Below are 20,629 nucleotides of genomic sequence, written 5' to 3' on the forward strand. Positions count from 1 at the left end.
GGCATAACCACCCAAACTCAAAGGGGACCCCAACAGGTCACACCTGAAGCACTAGGACATGCCCACGCATCCACGGACCGGGAAGCTCTCTCCGGGACGCCTTCCATGACACTGCACTGGAGGTGCCTGCGCTGTGCCAACCGCTCTCCGAGGATGAACATGGCCGTGGGCGGGCCCAGTGAGAGACACCCGTGCCAGTGGATCGCAACTGCCACCCTCCATGCATGGACCCTGGGAGGGGCGACTGTGGACCCACAGGCACAGGGGCCAAGGCCAGGTGGAGCCCGAGAGTCTGGCCCGCAAAGGCACTTCACGGGCCCTCGGCGAGGCACGGCTACGACCGCCCACCATGGAGCGCCCTGCTCCGCGAGGAAGAATCCTGGGCATGACAAGGTCCTGTGCGGGAGCACCGTGCTCCCCCACGTTGAAACCTCTCCTCGCAGTCCCTTCTCGGACACCTATCGCTGCCCGGACAACTCCGAGGACAGAGAAGCCAGGACGGAAGCTGCACAGAGGAGACGATCCACGACACGCACGCGTGTGCATGCACGCGCTGACCCTACCCTTGGCTTTCCCTTCCCGCCGAGGCCGTCGGCCACCTGCATATCTGGACCTCAGGGCAGGGGTCACGGGAGGAGGTGGTGGAAATCCTAATGGCCCCATTCTGGGTGCAGGGGACACGGAGAGCGGCCGCCAGCCGCGTCCCCCAACCTCTATTCCTTCGACCCCATCACCACTGCCACTCACCTCTCCTCACCAATCACAAAAGCAACTCCCACGGGTGCCTGAGGCCCCGGCCTCGGGTCCTCATCAGCGAAAGCAGGGCCGTCTCCTGCCCTCAGACACAGGCCACGAGGGGCCCCGTCGTAAGGTCCACCGGGGCAAAACACGCCCGCCCTATCGGCTCACCAAGCCTAGGCCTCCTGCACACTCCCCACTGCTACCGCACGCACGCCTCCATTCAGGACCACCGCCTCACCGGACAGGGGCCATTCAGCCAGGGACCGACTCTCCTCCCGTGCCCTCACACATCCAACTGGGGGAGTGTCCCTCTCGCCCACAAGATGGGAGACCCTGCGCTGCTGAAGGCCCGGCAGCTGCAGCACATGTGAACCAGTGGAGCTGTCCCTCACTCCTGCAGTCCCCACTCCAGGCAACGTGCTGGACCTCAGTTCCGATGAGAACGACGGTAGTGAGTTTTCACTCATTTTGTTCAGCTTTTCCAAGGAATGTTTTTATGGGGGAGTCATCATCGATCCAAGCACACTCGAGGCCGCTGGACGGTGGGCAGCGCACGCTGGGCAGTGGGCGAGCGGATGGCCTCAGACGCCTCCGGCACCCTGGAGCACCCAGGCTCGCGCCACCGAGCAGCAGCAACACACAGTCTGCTCGAGCGGTGCACCCGGGCGTGCCACGGGTGGCCTGCGGAGAAGTAGGACCGGGCAGGCCTGCGAAACCCTAAAGACCCCATCAACGGGCTGGGCACAGGAAAGCTTACCGTCCTGAGCGGTCCTCCAGCCTCGGGCGCCCCACCGGACGCACAGATTCCAGGACTCCCAAACGCCTCCGCTCCTCGGGGGAAACCCAGGTGTTCCTTCCTTCCCCGCAGATGGCACGCCTACCAGGGCAACTCCCCCTGAGAAGTGTAGAGACAGATCACATGCACGCTTGAGAAAAGGGCCCAGGGACACTGGTCGAATCCTTCAGTGCCAAAGCGTCCCGCCGGGTCAACTCTCGCATCTGCTTCCCATCTCCTCGCACTAGATCTCTTCATCTCACTGAACACGTGTCCCTCCTGCTAGATCCCTGTGCAGCACGTGGGGGGACTCGGGTCCGTGCGAGCCTGTGTGTCGCTTCCTAGGGTGCACGTGTGGACCTCCACACCTTCACGAGCCCCTCGGTCACTGCGTATGGCTCCCAGGCCTCCCACACCCCTCTGCAGACCTACTGCTCACGAACAGGCCTTCTCTCCAATGGACGTCACCTCTGACCCCTCCCTCACCGTCGCTCAGACAGTCCAGATGCTCCTTCTCTAACAGCCTCACGTGTGGTAAAAGCACACACCAACTGCCTGTGCACGCTCCTCCTCACCTGGGCTCCCAAGTCCACGGGGAGATACTGTCTCCGAGAGCCCCCCGGGGCAAAGCCCACTTGGCTGACAACCAACCACCCACAGCTGCACAAACCACCGCTACAACAGCCCGTGTGCACGTCTCTCGGGGACACGGCCTCAAGGGCAGAGCCGGACCACCCCTGGGGCTCAGGCTTCTTCACACCACCAGCGTCCTCCGGTCAGCTACCTCCGCGGGCCCTCGCTCAGCCGACAGAAAGACCAAACGGACTGGGTCGTCTTCAAGGACGACCCACGTCCCTCACCCTGCAGCACTCAGGGCACACTCGCACCCGTAGGCCTTCTCAGCCCTTGCCCCTGTGCAAAGTGGTGGTCAGTCACACAGCACAGCTGACCCAATCCTCACCCCCATGCCAGCAACCCAACACTCCCGAGACACGACCTCAACGACAACGTGCACGTCTTCTACCTCAGCTGGAGGACGACAGGGGCCCATCGTCTCAACCTTCCCTGAGCCCACCCCACGAAATCCAACCTTTCATCCCCAAAGTGCCACACTACCAACGACAGCGGGCTAGGAGAGCGACAGCGGCATAACCACCCAAACTCAAAGGGGACCCCAACAGGTCACACCTGAAGCACTAGGACATGCCCACGCATCCACAGACCGGAGAAGCTCTCTCCGGGACGCCTTCCATGACACTGCACTGGAGGTGCCTGCGCTGTGCCAACCGCTCTCCGAGGATGAACATGGCCGTGGGCAGGCCCAGTGAGAGACACCCGTGCCAGTGGATCGCAACTGCCACCCTCCATGCATGGACCCTGGGAGGGGCGACTGTGGACCCACAGGCACAGGGGCCAAGGCCAGGTGGAGCCCGAGAGTCTGGCCCGCAAAGGCACTTCACGGGCCCTCGGCGAGGCACGGCTACGACCGCCCACCATGGAGCGCCCTGCTCCGCGAGGAAGAATCCTGGGCATGACAAGGTCCTCTGCGGGAGCACCGTGCTCCCCCACGTTGAAACCTCTCCTCGCAGTCCCTTCTCGGACACCTATCGCTGCCCGGACAACTCCGAGGACAGAGAAGCCAGGACGGAAGCTGCACAGAGGAGACGATCCACGACACGCACGCGTGTGCATGCACGCGCTGACCCTACCCTTGGCTTTCCCTTCCCGCCGAGGCCGTCGGCCACCTGCATATCTGGACCTCAGGGCAGGGGTCACGGGAGGAGGTGGTGGAAATCCTCATGGCCCCATTCTGGGTGCAGGGGACACGGAGAGCGGCCGCCAGCCGCGTCCCCCAACCTCTATTCCTTCGACCCCATCACCACTGCCACTCACCTCTCCTCACCAATCACAAAAGCAACTCCCACGGGTGCCTGAGGCCCCGGCCTCGGGTCCTCATCAGCGAAAGCAGGGCCATCTCCTGCCCTCAGACACAGGCCACGAGGGGCCCCGTCGTAAGGTCCACCGGGGCAAAACACGCCCGCCCTATCGGCTCACCAAGCCTAGGCCTCCTGCACACTCCCCACTGCTACCGCACGCACGCCTCCATTCAGGACCACCGCCTCACCGGACAGGGGCCATTCAGCCAGGGACCGACTCTCCTCCCGTGCCCTCACACATCCAACTGGGGGAATGTCCCTCTCTGCCACAAGATGGGAGACCCTGCGCTGCTGAAGGCCCGGCAGCTGCAGCACATGTGAACCAGTGGAGCTGTCCCTCACTCCTGCAGTCCCCGCTCCAGGCAACGTGCTGGACCTCAGTTCCGATGAGAACGACGGTAGTGAGTTTTCACGCATTTTGTTCAGCTTTTCCAAGGAATGTTTTTATGGGGGAGTCATCATCGATCCAAGCACACTCGAGGCCGCTGGACGGTGGGCAGCGCACGCTGGGCAGTGGGAGAGCCGATGGCCTCAGACGCCTCCGGCGCCCTGGAGCACCCAGGCTCGCGCCGACGTGCAGCAGCAACACACAGTCTGCTCGAGCGGTGCACCCGGGCGTGCCACGGGTGGCCTGCGGAGAAGTAGGACCGGGCAGGCCTGCGAAACCCTAAAGACCCCATCAACGGGCTGGGCACAGGAAAGCTTACCGTCCTGAGCGGTCCTCCAGCCTCGGGCTCCCCACCGGACGCACAGATTCCAGGACTCCCAAACGCCTCCGCTCCTCGGGGGAAACCCAGGTGTTCCTTCCTTCCCCGCAGACGGCACGCCTACCAGGGCAACTCCCCCTGAGAAGTGTAGAGACAGATCACATGCACGCTTGAGAAAAGGGCCCAGGGACACTGGTCGAATCCTTCAGTGCCAAAGCGTCCCGCCGGGTCAACTCTCGCATCTGCTTCCCATCTCCTCGCACTAGATCTCTTCATCTCACTGAACACGTGTCCCTCCTGCTAGATCCCTGTGCAGCACGTGGGGGGACTCGGGTCCGTGCGAGCCAGTGCGTCGCTTCCTAGGGTGCACGTGTGGATCTCCACACCTTCACGAGCCCCTCGGTCACTGCGTATGGCTCCCAGGCCTCCCACACCCCTCTGCAGACCTACTGCTCACGAACAGGCCTTCTCTCCAATGGACGTCACCTCTGACCCCTCCCTCACCGTCGCTCAGACAGTCCAGATGCTCCTTCTCTAACAGCCTCACGTGTGGTAAAAGCACACACCAACTGCCTGTGCACGCTCCTCCTCACCTGGGCTCCCAAGTCCACGGGGAGATACTGTCTCCGAGAGCCCCCCGGGGCAAAGCCCACTTGGCTGACAACCAAACACCCACAGCTGCACAAACCACCGCTACAACAGCCCGTGTGCACGTCTCTCGGGGACACGGCCTCAAGGGCAGAGCCGGACCACCCCTGGGGCTCAGGCTTCCTCACACCACCGGCCTCCTCCGGTCAGCTACCTCCGCGGGCCCTCGCTCAGCCGACAGAAAGACCAAACGGACTGGGTCGTCTTCAAGGACGACCCACGTCCCTCACCCTGCAGCACTCAGGGCACACTCGCACCCGTAGGCCTTCTCAGCACTTGCCCCTGTGCAAAGTGGTGGTCAGTCACACAGCACAGCTGACCCAATCCTCACCCCCATGCCAGCAACCCAACACTCCCGAGACACGACCTCAACGACAACGTGCACGTCTTCTACCTCAGCTGGAGGACGACAGGGGCCCATCGTCTCAACCTTCCCTGAGCCCACCCCACGAAATCCAACCTTTCATCCCCAAAGTGCCACACTACCAACGACAGCGGGCTAGGAGAGCGACAGCGGCATAACCACCCAAACTCAAAGGGGACCCCAACAGGTCACACCTGAAGCACTAGGACATGCCCACGCATCCACGGACCGGAGAAGCTCTCTCCGGGACGCCTTCCATGACACTGCACTGGAGGTGCCTGCGCTGTGCCAACCGCTCTCCGAGGATGAACATGGCCGTGGGCGGGCCCAGTGAGAGACACCCGTGCCAGTGGATCGCAACTGCCACCCTCCATGCATGGACCCTGGGAGGGGCGACTGTGGACCCACAGGCACAGGGGCCAAGGCCAGGTGGAGCCCGAGAGTCTGGCCCGCAAAGGCACTTCACGGGCCCTCGGCGAGGCACGGCTGCGACCGCCCACCATGGAGCGCCCTGCTCCGCGAGGAAGAATCCTGGGCATGACAAGGTCCTGTGCGGGAGCACCGTGCTCCCCCACGTTGAAACCTCTCCTCGCAGTCCCTTCTCAGACACCTATCGCTGCCCGGACAACTCCGAGGACAGAGAAGCCAGGACGGAAGCTGCACAGAGGAGACGATCCACGACACGCACGCGTGTGCATGCACGCGCTGACCCTACCCTTGGCTTTCCCTTCCCGCCGAGGCCGTCGGCCACCTGCATATCTGGACCTCAGGGCAGGGGTCACGGGAGGAGGTGGTGGAAATCCTAATGGCCCCATTCTGGGTGCAGGGGACACGGAGAGCGGCCGCCAGCCGCGTCCCCCAACCTCTATTCCTTCGACCCCATCACCACTGCCACTCACCTCTCCTCACCAATCACAAAAGCAACTCCCACGGGTGCCTGAGGCCCCGGCCTCGGGTCCTCATCAGCGAAAGCAGGGCCGTCTCCTGCCCTCAGACACAGGCCACGAGGGGCCCCGTCGTAAGGTCCACCGGGGCAAAACACGCCCGCCCTATCGGCTCACCAAGCCTAGGCCTCCTGCACACTCCCCACTGCTACCGCACGCACGCCTCCATTCAGGACCACCGCCTCACCGGACAGGGGCCATTCAGCCAGGGACCGACTCTCCTCCCGTGCCCTCACACATCCAACTGGGGGAGTGTCCCTCTCACCCACAAGATGGGAGACCCTGCGCTGCTGAAGGCCCGGCAGCTGCAGCACATGTGAACCAGTGGAGCTGTCCCTCACTCCTGCAGTCCCCACTCCAGGCAACGTGCTGGACCTCAGTTCCGATGAGAACGACGGTAGTGAGTTTTCACTCATTTTGTTCAGCTTTTCCAAGGAATGTTTTTATGGGGGAGTCATCATCGATCCAAGCACACTCGAGGCCGCTGGACGGTGGGCAGCGCACGCTGGGCAGTGGGCGAGCGGATGGCCTCAGACGCCTCCGGCACCCTGGAGCACCCAGGCTCGCGCCACCGAGCAGCAGCAACACACAGTCTGCTCGAGCGGTGCACCCGGGCGTGCCACGGGTGGCCTGTGGAGAAGTAGGACCGGGCAGGCCTGCGAAACCCTAAAGACCCCATCAACGGGCTGGGCACAGGAAAGCTTACCGTCCTGAGCGGTCCTCCAGCCTCGGGCGCCCCACCGGACGCACAGATTCCAGGACTCCCAAACGCCTCCGCTCCTCGGGGGAAACCCAGGTGTTCCTTCCTTCCCCGCAGATGGCACGCCTACCAGGGCAACTCCCCCTGAGAAGTGTAGAGACAGATCACATGCACGCTTGAGAAAAGGGCCCAGGGACACTGGTCGAATCCTTCAGTGCCAAAGCGTCCCGCCGGGTCAACTCTCGCATCTGCTTCCCATCTCCTCGCACTAGATCTCTTCATCTCACTGAACACGTGTCCCTCCTGCTAGATCCCTGTGCAGCACGTGGGGGGACTCGGGTCCGTGCGAGCCTGTGTGTCGCTTCCTAGGGTGCACGTGTGGACCTCCACACCTTCACGAGCCCCTCGGTCACTGCGTATGGCTCCCAGGCCTCCCACACCCCTCTGCAGACCTACTGCTCACGAACAGGCCTTCTCTCCAATGGACGTCACCTCTGACCCCTCCCTCACCGTCGCTCAGACAGTCCAGATGCTCCTTCTCTAACAGCCTCACGTGTGGTAAAAGCACACACCAACTGCCTGTGCACGCTCCTCCTCACCTGGGCTCCCAAGTCCACGGGGAGATACTGTCTCCGAGAGCCCCCCGGGGCAAAGCCCACTTGGCTGACAACCAACCACCCACAGCTGCACAAACCACCGCTACAACAGCCCGTGTGCACGTCTCTCGGGGACACGGCCTCAAGGGCAGAGCCGGACCACCCCTGGGGCTCAGGCTTCTTCACACCACCGGCGTCCTCCGGTCAGCTACCTCCGCGGGCCCTCGCTCAGCCGACAGAAAGACCAAACGGACTGGGTCGTCTTCAAGGACGACCCACGTCCCTCACCCTGCAGCACTCAGGGCACACTCGCACCCGTAGGCCTTCTCAGCACTTGCCCCTGTGCAAAGTGGTGGTCAGTCACACAGCACAGCTGACCCAATCCTCACCCCCATGCCAGCAACCCAACACTCCCGAGACACGACCTCAACGACAACGTGCACGTCTTCTACCTCAGCTGGAGGACGACAGGGGCCCATCGTCTCAACCTTCCCTGAGCCCACCCCACGAAATCCAACCTTTCATCCCCAAAGTGCCACACTACCAACGACAGCGGGCTAGGAGAGCGACAGCGGCATAACCACCCAAACTCAAAGGGGACCCCAACAGGTCACACCTGAAGCACTAGGACATGCCCACGCATCCACGGACCGGAGAAGCTCTCTCCGGGACGCCTTCCATGACACTGCACTGGAGGTGCCTGCGCTGTGCCAACCGCTCTCCGAGGATGAACATGGCCGTGGGCGGGCCCAGTGAGAGACACCCGTGCCAGTGGATCGCAACTGCCACCCTCCATGCATGGACCCTGGGAGGGGCGACTGTGGACCCACAGGCACAGGGGCCAAGGCCAGGTGGAGCCCGAGAGTCTGGCCCGCAAAGGCACTTCACGGGCCCTCGGCGAGGCACGGCTACGACCGCCCACCATGGAGCACCATGCTCCACGAGGAAGAATCCTGGGCATGACAAGGTCCTGTGCGGGAGCACCGTGCTCCCCCACGTTGAAACCTCTCCTCGCAGTCCCTTCTCGGACACCTATCGCTGCCCGGACAACTCCGAGGACAGAGAAGCCAGGACGGAAGCTGCACAGAGGAGACGATCCACGACACGCACGCGTGTGCATGCACGCGCTGACCCTACCCTTGGCTTTCCCTTCCCGCCGAGGCCGTCGGCCACCTGCATATCTGGACCTCAGGGCAGGGGGCACGGGAGGAGGTGGTGGAAATCCTAATGGCCCCATTCTGGGTGCAGGGGACACGGAGAGCGGCCGCCAGCCGCGTCCCCCAACCTCTATTCCTTCGACCCCATCACCACTGCCACTCACCTCTCCTCACCAATCACAAAAGCAACTCCCACGGGTGCCTGAGGCCCCGGCCTCGGGTCCTCATCAGCGAAAGCAGGGCCGTCTCCTGCCCTCAGACACAGGCCACGAGGGGCCCCGTCGTAAGGTCCACCGGGGCAAAACACGCCCGCCCTATCGGCTCACCAAGCCTAGGCCTCCTGCACACTCCCCACTGCTACCGCACGCACGCCTTCATTCAGGACCACCGCCTCACCGGACAGGGGCCATTCAGCCAGGGACCGACTCTCCTCCCGTGCCCTCACACATCCAACTGGGGGAGTGTCCCTCTCACCCACAAGATGGGAGACCCTGCGCTGCTGAAGGCCCGGCAGCTGCAGCACATGTGAACCAGTGGAGCTGTCCCTCACTCCTGCAGTCCCCACTCCAGGCAACGTGCTGGACCTCAGTTCCGATGAGAACGACGGTAGTGAGTTTTCACTCATTTTGTTCAGCTTTTCCAAGGAATGTTTTTATGGGGGAGTCATCATCGATCCAAGCACACTCGAGGCCGCTGGACGGTGGGCAGCGCACGCTGGGCAGTGGGCGAGCGGATGGCCTCAGACGCCTCCGGCACCCTGGAGCACCCAGGCTCGCGCCACCGAGCAGCAGCAACACACAGTCTGCTCGAGCGGTGCACCCGGGCGTGCCACGGGTGGCCTGCGGAGAAGTAGGACCGGGCAGGCCTGCGAAACCCTAAAGACCCCATCAACGGGCTGGGCACAGGAAAGCTTACCGTCCTGAGCGGTCCTCCAGCCTCGGGCGCCCCACCGGACGCACAGATTCCAGGACTCCCAAACGCCTCCGCTCCTCGGGGGAAACCCAGGTGTTCCTTCCTTCCCCGCAGATGGCACGCCTACCAGGGCAACTCCCCCTGAGAAGTGTAGAGACAGATCACATGCACGCTTGAGAAAAGGGCCCAGGGACACTGGTCGAATCCTTCAGTGCCAAAGCGTCCCGCCGGGTCAACTCTCGCATCTGCTTCCCATCTCCTCGCACTAGATCTCTTCATCTCACTGAACACGTGTCCCTCCTGCTAGATCCCTGTGCAGCACGTGGGGGGACTCGGGTCCGTGCGAGCCTGTGTGTCGCTTCCTAGGGTGCACGTGTGGACCTCCACACCTTCACGAGCCCCTCGGTCACTGCGTATGGCTCCCAGGCCTCCCACACCCCTCTGCAGACCTACTGCTCACGAACAGGCCTTCTCTCCAATGGACGTCACCTCTGACCCCTCCCTCACCGTCGCTCAGACAGTCCAGATGCTCCTTCTCTAACAGCCTCACGTGTGGTAAAAGCACACACCAACTGCCTGTGCACGCTCCTCCTCACCTGGGCTCCCAAGTCCACGGGGAGATACTGTCTCCGAGAGCCCCCCGGGGCAAAGCCCACTTGGCTGACAACCAACCACCCACAGCTGCACAAACCACCGCTACAACAGCCCGTGTGCACGTCTCTCGGGGACACGGCCTCAAGGGCAGAGCCGGACCACCCCTGGGGCTCAGGCTTCTTCACACCACCGGCGTCCTCCGGTCAGCTACCTCCGCGGGCCCTCGCTCAGCCGACAGAAAGACCAAACGGACTGGGTCGTCTTCAAGGACGACCCACGTCCCTCACCCTGCAGCACTCAGGGCACACTCGCACCCGTAGGCCTTCTCAGCACTTGCCCCTGTGCAAAGTGGTGGTCAGTCACACAGCACAGCTGACCCAATCCTCACCCCCATGCCAGCAACCCAACACTCCCGAGACACGACCTCAACGACAACGTGCACGTCTTCTACCTCAGCTGGAGGACGACAGGGGCCCATCGTCTCAACCTTCCCTGAGCCCACCCCACGAAATCCAACCTTTCATCCCCAAAGTGCCACACTACCAACGACAGCGGGCTAGGAGAGCGACAGCGGCATAACCACCCAAACTCAAAGGGGACCCCAACAGGTCACACCTGAAGCACTAGGACATGCCCACGCATCCACGGACCGGAGAAGCTCTCTCCGGGACGCCTTCCATGACACTGCACTGGAGGTGCCGGTGCTGTGCCAACCGCTCTCCGAGGATGAACATGGCCGTGGGCGGGCCCAGTGAGAGACACCCGTGCCAGTGGATCGCAACTGCCACCCTCCATGCATGGACCCTGGGAGGGGCGACTGTGGACCCACAGGCACAGGGGCCAAGGCCAGGTGGAGCCCGAGAGTCTGGCCCGCAAAGGCACTTCACGGGCCCTCGGCGAGGCACGGCTACGACCGCCCACCATGGAGCACCATGCTCCACGAGGAAGAATCCTGGGCATGACAAGGTCCTGTGCGGGAGCACCGTGCTCCCCCACGTTGAAACCTCTCCTCGCAGTCCCTTCTCGGACACCTATCGCTGCCCGGACAACTCCGAGGACAGAGAAGCCAGGACGGAAGCTGCACAGAGGAGACGATCCACGACACGCACGCGTGTGCATGCACGCGCTGACCCTACCCTTGGCTTTCCCTTCCCGCCGAGGCCGTCGGCCACCTGCATATCTGGACCTCAGGGCAGGGGGCACGGGAGGAGGTGGTGGAAATCCTCATGGCCCCATTCTGGGTGCAGGGGACACGGAGAGCGGCCGCCAGCCGCGTCCCCCAACCTCTATTCCTTCGACCCTATCACCACTGCCACTCACCTCTCCTCACCAATCACAAAAGCAACTCCCACGGGTGCCTGAGGCCCCGGCCTCGGGTCCTCATCAGCGAAAGCAGGGCCGTCTCCTGCCCTCAGACACAGGCCACGAGGGGCCCCGTCGTAAGGTCCACCGGGGCAAAACACGCCCGCCCTATCGGCTCACCAAGCCTAGGCCTCCTGCACACTCCCCACTGCTACCGCACGCACGCCTCCATTCAGGACCACCGCCTCACCGGACAGGGGCCATTCAGCCAGGGACCGACTCTCCTCCCGTGCCCTCACACATCCAACTGGGGGAATGTCCCTCACTCCCACAAGATGGGAGACCCTGCGCTGCTGAAGGCCTGGCAGCTGCAGCACATGTGAACCAGTGGAGCTGTCCCTCACTCCTGCAGTCCCCGCTCCAGGCAACGTGCTGGACCTCAGTTCCGATGAGAACGACGGTAGTGAGTTTTCACGCATTTTGTTCAGCTTTTCCAAGGAATGTTTTTATGGGGGAGTCATCATCGATCCAAGCACACTCGAGGCCGCTGGACGGTGGGCAGCGCACGCTGGGCAGGGGGCGAGCCGATGGCCTCAGACGCCTCCGGCGCCCTGGAGCACCCAGGCTCGTGCCACCGAGCAGCAGCAACACACAGTCTGCTCGAGCGGTGCACCCGGGCGTGCCACGGGTGGCCTGCGGAGAAGTAGGACCGGGCAGGCCTGCGAAACCCTAAAGACCCCATCAACGGGCTGGGCACAGGAAAGCTTACCGTCCTGAGCGGTCCTCCAGCCTCGGGCGCCCCACCGGACGCACAGATTCCAGGACTCCCAAACGCCTCCGCTCCTCGGGGGAAACCCAGGTGTTCCTTCCTTCCCCGCAGACGGCACGCCTACCAGGGCAACTCCCCCTGAGAAGTGTAGAGACAGATCACATGCACGCTTGAGAAAAGGGCCCAGGGACACTGGTCGAATCCTTCAGTGCCAAAGCGTCCCGCCGGGTCAACTCTCGCATCTGCTTCCCATCTCCTCGCACTAGATCTCTTCATCTCACTGAACACGTGTCCCTCCTGCTAGATCCCTGTGCAGCACGTGGGGGGACTCGGGTCCGTGCGAGCCTGTGCGTCGCTTCCTAGGGTGCACGTGTGGACCTCCACACCTTCACGAGCCCCTCGGTCACTGCGTATGGCTCCCAGGCCTCCCACACCCCTCTGCAGACCTACTGCTCACGAACAGGCCTTCTCTCCAATGGACGTCACCTCTGACCCCTCCCTCACCGTCGCTCAGACAGTCCAGATGCTCCTTCTCTAACAGCCTCACGTGTGGTAAAAGCACACACCAACTGCCTGTGCACGCTCCTCCTCACCTGGGCTCCCAAGTCCACGGGGAGATACTGTCTCCGAGAGCCCCCCGGGGCAAAGCCCACTTGGCTGACAACCAACCACCCACAGCTGCACAAACCACCGCTACAACAGCCCGTGTGCACGTCTCTCGGGGACACGGCCTCAAGGGCAGAGCCGGACCACCCCTGGGGCTCAGGCTTCTTCACACCACCGGCGTCCTCCGGTCAGCTACCTCCGCGGGCCCTCGCTCAGCCGACAGAAAGACCAAACGGACTGGGTCGTCTTCAAGGACGACCCACGTCCCTCACCCTGCAGCACTCAGGGCACACTCGCACCCGTAGGCCTTCTCAGCACTTGCCCCTGTGCAAAGTGGTGGTCAGTCACACAGCACAGCTGACCCAATCCTCACCCCCATGCCAGCAACCCAACACTCCCGAGACACGACCTCAACGACAACGTGCACGTCTTCTACCTCAGCTGGAGGACGACAGGGGCCCATCGTCTCAACCTTCCCTGAGCCCACCCCACGAAATCCAACCTTTCATCCCCAAAGTGCCACACTACCAACGACAGCGGGCTAGGAGAGCGACAGCGGCATAACCACCCAAACTCAAAGGGGACCCCAACAGGTCACACCTGAAGCACTAGGACATGCCCACGCATCCACGGACCGGAGAAGCTCTCTCCGGGACGCCTTCCATGACACTGCACTGGAGGTGCCGGTGCTGTGCCAACCGCTCTCCGAGGATGAACATGGCCGTGGGCGGGCCCAGTGAGAGACACCCGTGCCAGTGGATCGCAACTGCCACCCTCCATGCATGGACCCTGGGAGGGGCGACTGTGGACCCACAGGCACAGGGGCCAAGGCCAGGTGGAGCCCGAGAGTCTGGCCCGCAAAGGCACTTCACGGGCCCTCGGCGAGGCACGGCTACGACCGCCCACCATGGAGCGCCCTGCTCCGCGAGGAAGAATCCTGGGCATGACAAGGTCCTGTGCGGGAGCACCGTGCTCCCCCACGTTGAAACCTCTCCACGCAGTCCCCTCTCGGACACCTATCGCTGCCCGGACAACTCCGAGGACAGAGAAGCCAGGACGGAAGCTGCACAGAGGAGACGATCCACGACACGCACGCGTGTGCATGCACGCGCTGACCCTACCCTTGGCTTTCCCTTCCCGCCGAGGCCGTCGGCCACCTGCATATCTGGACCTCAGGGCAGGGGGCACGGGAGGAGGTGGTGGAAATCCTCATGGCCCCATTCTGGGTGCAGGGGACACGGAGAGCGGCCGCCAGCCGCGTCCCCCAACCTCTATTCCTTCGACCCCATCACCACTGCCACTCACCTCTCCTCACCAATCACAAAAGCAACTCCCACGGGTGCCTGAGGCCCCGGCCTCGGGTCCTCATCAGCGAAAGCAGGGCCGTCTCCTGCCCTCAGACACAGGCCGCGAGGGGCCCCGTCGTAAGGTCCACCGGGGCAAAACACGCCCGCCCTATCGGCTCACCAAGCCTAGGCCTCCTGCACACTCCCCACTGCTACCGCACGCACGCCTCCATTCAGGACCACCCCCTCACCGGACAGGGGCCATTCAGCCAGGGACCGACTCTCCTCCCGTGCCCTCACACATCCAACTGGGGGAATGTCCCTCTCGCCCACAAGATGGGAGACCCTGCGCTGCTGAAGGCCTGGCAGCTGCAGCACATGTGGACCAGTGGAGCTGTCCCTCACTCCTGCAGTCCCCGCTCCAGGCAACGTGCTGGACCTCAGTTCCGATGAGAACGACGGTAGTGAGTTTTCACGCATTTTGTTCAGCTTTTCCAAGGAATGTTTTTATGGGGGAGTCATCATCGATCCAAGCACACTCGAGGCCGCTGGACGGTGGGCAGCGCACGCTGGGCAGTGGGCGAGCCGATGGCCTCAGACGCCTCCGGCGCCCTGGAGCACCCAGGCTCGCGCCACCGAGCAGCAGCAACACACAGTCTGCTCGAGCGGTGCACCCGGGCGTGCCACGGGTGGCCTGCGGAGAAGTAGGACCGGGCAGGCCTGCGAAACCCTAAAGACCCCATCAACGGGCTGGGCACAGGAAAGCTTACCGTCCTGAGCGGTCCTCCAGCCTCGGGCGCCCCACCGGATGCACAGATTCCAGGACTCCCAAACGCCTCCGCTCCTCGGGGGAAACCCAGGTGTTCCTTCCTTCCCCGCAGACGGCACGCCTACCAGGGCAACTCCCTCTGACAAGTGTAGCGACAGATCACATGCACGCTTGAGAAAAGGGCCCAGGGACACTGGTCGAATCCTTCAGTGCCAAAGCGTCCCGCCGGGTCAACTCTCGCATCTGCTTCCCATCTCCTCGCACTAGATCTCTTCATCTCACTGAACACGTGTCCCTCCTGCTAGATCCCTGTGCAGCACGTGGGGGGACTCGGGTCCGTGCGAGCCTGTGCGTCGCTTCCTAGGGTGCACGTGTGGACCTCCACACCTTCACGAGCCCCTCGGTCACTTCGTATGGCTCCCAGGCCTCCCACACCCCTCTGCAGACCTACTGCTCACGAACAGGCCTTCTCTCCAATGGACGTCACCTCTGACCCCTCCCTCACCGTCGCTCAGACAGTCCAGATGCTCCTTCTCTAACAGCCTCACGTGTGGTAAAAGCACACACCAACTGCCTGTGCACGCTCCTCCTCACCTGGGCTCCCAAGTCCTCGGGGAGATACTGTCTCCGAGAGCCCCCCGGGGCAAAGCCCACTTGGCTGACAACCAACCACCCACAGCTGCACAAACCACCGCTACAACAGCCCGTGTGCACGTCTCTCGGGGACACGGCCTCAAGGGCAGAGCCGGACCACCCCTGGGGCTCAGGCTTCTTCACACCACCGGCGTCCTCCGGTCAGCTACCTCCGCGGGCCCTCGCTCAGCCGACAGAAAGACCAAACGGACTGGGTCGTCTTCAAGGACGACCCACGTCCCTCACCCTGCAGCACTCAGGGCACACTCGCACCCGTAGGCCTTCTCAGCACTTGCCCCTGTGCAAAGTGGTGGTCAGTCACACAGCACAGCTGACCCAATACTCACCCCCATGCCAGCAACCCAACACTCCCGAGACACGACCTCAACGACAACGTGCACGTCTTCTACCTCAGCTGGAGGACGACAGGGGCCCATCGTCTCAACCTTCCCTGAGCCCACCCCACGAAATCCAACCTTTCTTCCCCAAAGTGCCACACTACCAACGACAGCGGGCTAGGAGAGCGACAGCGGCATAACCACCCAAACTCAAAGGGGACCCCAACAGGTCACACCTGAAGCACTGGGACATGCCCACGCATCCACGGACCGGAGAAGCTCTCTCCGGGACGCCTTCCATGACACTGCACTGGAGGTGCCTGCGCTGTGCCAACCGCTCTCCGAGGATGAACATGGCCGTGGGCGGGCCCAGTGAGAGACACCCGTGCCAGTGGATCGCAACTGCCACCCTCCATGCATGGACCCTGGGAGGGGCGACTGTGGACCCACAGGCACAGGGGCCAAGGCCAGGTGGAGCCCGAGAGTCTGGCCCGCAAAGGCACTTCACGGGCCCTCGGCGAGGCACGGCTACGACCGCCCACCATGGAGCGCCCTGCTCCGCGAGGAAGAATCCTGGGCATGACAAGGTCCTGTGCGGGAGCACCGTGCTCCCCCACGTTGAAACCTCTCCTCGCAGTCCCCTCTCGGACACCTATCGCTGCCCGGACAACTCCGAGGACAGAGAAGCCAGGACGGAAGCTGCACAGAGGAGACGATCCACGACACGCACGCGTGTGCATGCACGCGCTGACCCTACCCTTGGCTTTCCCTTCCCGCCGAGGCCGTCGGCCACCTGCATATCTGGACCTCAGGGCAGGGGGCACGGGAGGAGGTGGTGGAAATCCTCATGGCCCCATTCTGGGTGCAGGGGACACGGAGAGCGGCCGCCAGCCGCGTCCCCCAACCTCTATTCCTTCGACCCCATCACCACTGCCACTCACCTCTCCTCACCAATCACAAAAGCAACTCCCACGGGTGCCTGAGGCCCCGGCCTCGGGTCCTCATCAGCGAAAGCAGGGCCGTCTCCTGCCCTCAGACACAGGCCGCGAGGGGCCCCGTCGTAAGGTCCACCGGGGCAAAACACGCCCGCCCTATCGGCTCACCAAGCCTAGGCCTCCTGCACACTCCCCACTGCTACCGCACGCACGCCTCCATTCAGGACCACCCCCTCACCGGACAGGGGCCATTCAGCCAGGGACCGACTCTCCTCCCGTGCCCTCACACATCCAACTGGGGGAATGTCCCTCTCGCCCACAAGATGGGAGACCCTGCGCTGCTGAAGGCCTGGCAGCTGCAGCACATGTGAACCAGTGGAGCTGTCCCTCACTCCTGCAGTCCCCGCTCCAGGCAACGTGCTGGACCTCAGTTCCGATGAGAACGACGGTAGTGAGTTTTCACGCATTTTGTTCAGCTTTTCCAAGGAATGTTTTTATGGGGGAGTCATCATCGATCCAAGCACACTCGAGGCCGCTGGACGGTGGGCAGCGCACGCTGGGCAGTGGGCGAGCCGATGGCCTCAGACGCCTCCGGCGCCCTGGAGCACCCAGGCTCGCGCCACCGAGCAGCAGCAACACACAGTCTGCTCGAGCGGTGCACCCGGGCGTGCCACGGGTGGCCTGCGGAGAAGTAGGACCGGGCAGGCCTGCGAAACCCTAAAGACCCCATCAACGGGCTGGGCACAGGAAAGCTTACCGTCCTGAGCGGTCCTCCAGCCTCGGGCGCCCCACCGGACGCACAGATTCCAGGACTCCCAAACGCCTCCGCTCCTCGGGGGAAACCCAGGTGTTCCTTCCTTCCCCGCAGACGGCATGCCTACCAGGGCAACTCCCCCTGAGAAGTGTAGAGACAGATCACATGCACGCTTGAGAAAAGGGCCCAGGGACACTGGTCGAATCCTTCAGTGCCAAAGCGTCCCGCCGGGTCAACTCTCGCATCTGCTTCCCATCTCCTCGCACTAGATCTCTTCATCTCACTGAACACGTGTCCCTCCTGCTAGATCCCTGTGCAGCACGTGGGGGGACTCGGGTCCGTGCGAGCCTGTGCGTCGCTTCCTAGGGTGCACGTGTGGACCTCCACACCTTCACGAGCCCCTCGGTCACTGCGTATGGCTCCCAGGCCTCCCACACCCCTCTGCAGACCTACTGCTCACGAACAGGCCTTCTCTCCAATGGACGTCACCTCTGACCCCTCCCTCACCGTCGCTCAGACAGTCCAGATGCTCCTTCTCTAACAGCCTCACGTGTGGTAAAAGCACACACCAACTGCCTGTGCACGCTCCTCCTCACCTGGGCTCCCAAGTCCACGGGGAGATACTGTCTCCGAGAGCCCCCCGGGGCAAAGCCCACTTGGCTGACAACCAACCACCCACAGCTGCACAAACCACCGCTACAACAGCCCGTGTGCACGTCTCTCGGGGACACGGCCTCAAGGGCAGAGCCGGACCACCCCTGGGGCTCAGGCTTCTTCACACCACCGGCGTCCTCCGGTCAGCTACCTCCGCGGGCCCTCGCTCAGCCGACAGAAAGACCAAACGGACTGGGTCGTCTTCAAGGACGACCCACGTCCCTCACCCTGCAGCACTCAGGGCACACTCGCACCCGTAGGCCTTCTCAGCCCTTGCCCCTGTGCAAAGTGGTGGTCAGTCACACAGCACAGCTGACCCAATCCTCACCCCCATGCCAGCAACCCAACACTCCCGAGACACGACCTCAACGACAACGTGCACGTCTTCTACCTCAGCTGGAGGACGACAGGGGCCCATCGTCTCAACCTTCCCTGAGCCCACCCCACGAAATCCAACCTTTCATCCCCAAAGTGCCACACTACCAACGACAGCGGGCTAGGAGAGCGACAGCGGCATAACCACCCAAACTCAAAGGGGACCCCAACAGGTCACACCTGAAGCACTAGGACATGCCCACGCATCCACGGACCGGAGAAGCTCTCTCCGGGACGCCTTCCATGACACTGCACTGGAGGTGCCTGCGCTGTGCCAACCGCTCTCCGAGGATGAACATGGCCGTGGGCGGGCCCAGTGAGAGACACCCGTGCCAGTGGATCGCAACTGCCACCCTCCATGCATGGACCCTGGGAGGGGCGACTGTGGACCCACAGGCACAGGGGCCAAGGCCAGGTGGAGCCCGAGAGTCTGGCCCGCAAAGGCACTTCACGGGCCCTCGGCGAGGCACGGCTACGACCGCCCACCATGGAGCGCCCTGCTCCGCGAGGAAGAATCCTGGGCATGACAAGGTCCTGTGCGGGAGCACCGTGCTCCCCCACGTTGAAACCTCTCCTCGCAGTCCCCTCTCGGACACCTATCGCTGCCCGGACATCTCCGAGGACAGAGAAGCCAGGACGGAAGCTGCACAGAGGAGACGATCCACGAGACGCACGCGTGTGCATGCACGCGCTGACCCTACCCTTGGCTTTCCCTTCCCGCCGAGGCCGTCGGCCACCTGCATATCTGGACCTCAGGGCAGGGGGCACGGGAGGAGGTGGTGGAAATCCTCATGGCCCCATTCTGGGTGCAGGGGACACGGAGAGCGGCCGCCAGCCGCGTCCCCCAACCTCTATTCCTTCGACCCCATCACCACTGCCACTCACCTCTCCTCACCAATCACAAAAGCAACTCCCACGGGTGCCTGAGGCCCCGGCCTCGGGTCCTCATCAGCGAAAGCAGGGCCGTCTCCTGCCCTCAGACACAGGCCGCGAGGGGCCCCGTCGTAAGGTCCACCGGGGCAAAACACGCCCGCCCTATCGGCTCACCAAGCCTAGGCCTCCTGCACACTCCCCACTGCTACCGCACGCACGCCTCCATTCAGGACCACCCCCTCACCGGACAGGGGCCATTCAGCCAGGGACCGACTCTCCTCCCGTGCCCTCACACATCCAACTGGGGGAATGTCCCTCTCGCCCACAAGATGGGAGACCCTGCGCTGCTGAAGGCCTGGCAGCTGCAGCACATGTGAACCAGTGGAGCTGTCCCTCACTCCTGCAGTCCCCGCTCCAGGCAACGTGCTGGACCTCAGTTCCGATGAGAACGACGGTAGTGAGTTTTCACGCATTTTGTTCAGCTTTTCCAAGGAATGTTTTTATGGGGGAGTCATCATCGATCCAAGCACACTCGAGGCCGCTGGACGGTGGGCAGCGCACGCTGGGCAGTGGGCGAGCCGATGGCCTCAGACGCCTCCGGCGCCCTGGAGCACCCAGGCTCGCGCCACCGAGCAGCAGCAACACACAGTCTGCTCGAGCGGTGCACCCGGGCGTGCCACGGGTGGCCTGCGGAGAAGTAGGACCGGGCAGGCCTGCGAAACCCTAAAGACCCCATCAACGGGCTGGGCACAGGACAGCTTACTGTCCTGAGCGGTCCTCCAGCCTCGGGCGCCCCACCGGACGCACAGATTCCAGGACTCCCAAACGCCTCCGCTCCTCGGGGGAAACCCAGGTGTTCCTTCCTTCCCCGCAGACGGCATGCCTACCAGGGCAACTCCCCCTGAGAAGTGTAGAGACAGATCACATGCACGCTTGAGAAAAGGGCCCAGGGACACTGGTCGAATCCTTCAGTGCCAAAGCGTCCCGCCGGGTCAACTCTCGCATCTGCTTCCCATCTCCTCGCACTAGATCTCTTCATCTCACTGAACACGTGTCCCTCCTGCTAGATCCCTGTGCAGCACGTGGGGGTACTCGGGTCCGTGCGAGCCTGTGCGTCGCTTCCTAGGGTGCACGTGTGGACCTCCACACCTTCACGAGCCCCTCGGTCACTGCGTATGGCTCCCAGGCCTCCCACACCCCTCTGCAGACCTACTGCTCACGAACAGGCCTTCTCTCCAATGGACGTCACCTCTGACCCCT

The 20,629-nt window shown here is 63.4% G+C and overlaps 8 non-coding genes across 8 annotated transcripts; all 8 read right to left on the reverse strand.

Moving 5' to 3' along the window:
- Positions 1-1,163: 1,163 nt before the first annotated feature.
- On the reverse strand, positions 1,164-1,259 carry LOC134374237 (small nucleolar RNA SNORD116). The gene has a single exon (XR_010023105.1). It is a non-coding gene; the product is annotated as a small nucleolar RNA SNORD116 (small nucleolar RNA).
- Positions 1,260-3,825: 2,566 nt separating this feature from the next.
- Positions 3,826-3,921, reverse strand: LOC134374319 (small nucleolar RNA SNORD116). Its single transcript, XR_010023185.1, has one exon. It is a non-coding gene; the product is annotated as a small nucleolar RNA SNORD116 (small nucleolar RNA).
- Positions 3,922-6,487: 2,566 nt separating this feature from the next.
- LOC134374238 (small nucleolar RNA SNORD116) lies at positions 6,488-6,583 on the reverse strand. Its single transcript, XR_010023106.1, has one exon. It is a non-coding gene; the product is annotated as a small nucleolar RNA SNORD116 (small nucleolar RNA).
- A 2,566-nt stretch (positions 6,584-9,149) lies between these two features.
- On the reverse strand, positions 9,150-9,245 carry LOC134374239 (small nucleolar RNA SNORD116). The gene has a single exon (XR_010023107.1). It is a non-coding gene; the product is annotated as a small nucleolar RNA SNORD116 (small nucleolar RNA).
- A 2,566-nt stretch (positions 9,246-11,811) lies between these two features.
- LOC134374320 (small nucleolar RNA SNORD116) lies at positions 11,812-11,907 on the reverse strand. Its single transcript, XR_010023186.1, has one exon. It is a non-coding gene; the product is annotated as a small nucleolar RNA SNORD116 (small nucleolar RNA).
- A 2,566-nt stretch (positions 11,908-14,473) lies between these two features.
- Positions 14,474-14,569, reverse strand: LOC134374321 (small nucleolar RNA SNORD116). Its single transcript, XR_010023187.1, has one exon. It is a non-coding gene; the product is annotated as a small nucleolar RNA SNORD116 (small nucleolar RNA).
- Positions 14,570-17,135: 2,566 nt separating this feature from the next.
- On the reverse strand, positions 17,136-17,231 carry LOC134374323 (small nucleolar RNA SNORD116). The gene has a single exon (XR_010023188.1). It is a non-coding gene; the product is annotated as a small nucleolar RNA SNORD116 (small nucleolar RNA).
- A 2,566-nt stretch (positions 17,232-19,797) lies between these two features.
- Positions 19,798-19,893, reverse strand: LOC134374324 (small nucleolar RNA SNORD116). Its single transcript, XR_010023189.1, has one exon. It is a non-coding gene; the product is annotated as a small nucleolar RNA SNORD116 (small nucleolar RNA).
- Positions 19,894-20,629: the final 736 nt, after the last annotated feature.

This window comes from Cynocephalus volans, chromosome 3 (genome assembly GCF_027409185.1).
Source record: "Cynocephalus volans isolate mCynVol1 chromosome 3, mCynVol1.pri, whole genome shotgun sequence".
NCBI classification, from domain to species: domain Eukaryota; kingdom Metazoa; phylum Chordata; class Mammalia; order Dermoptera; family Cynocephalidae; genus Cynocephalus; species Cynocephalus volans.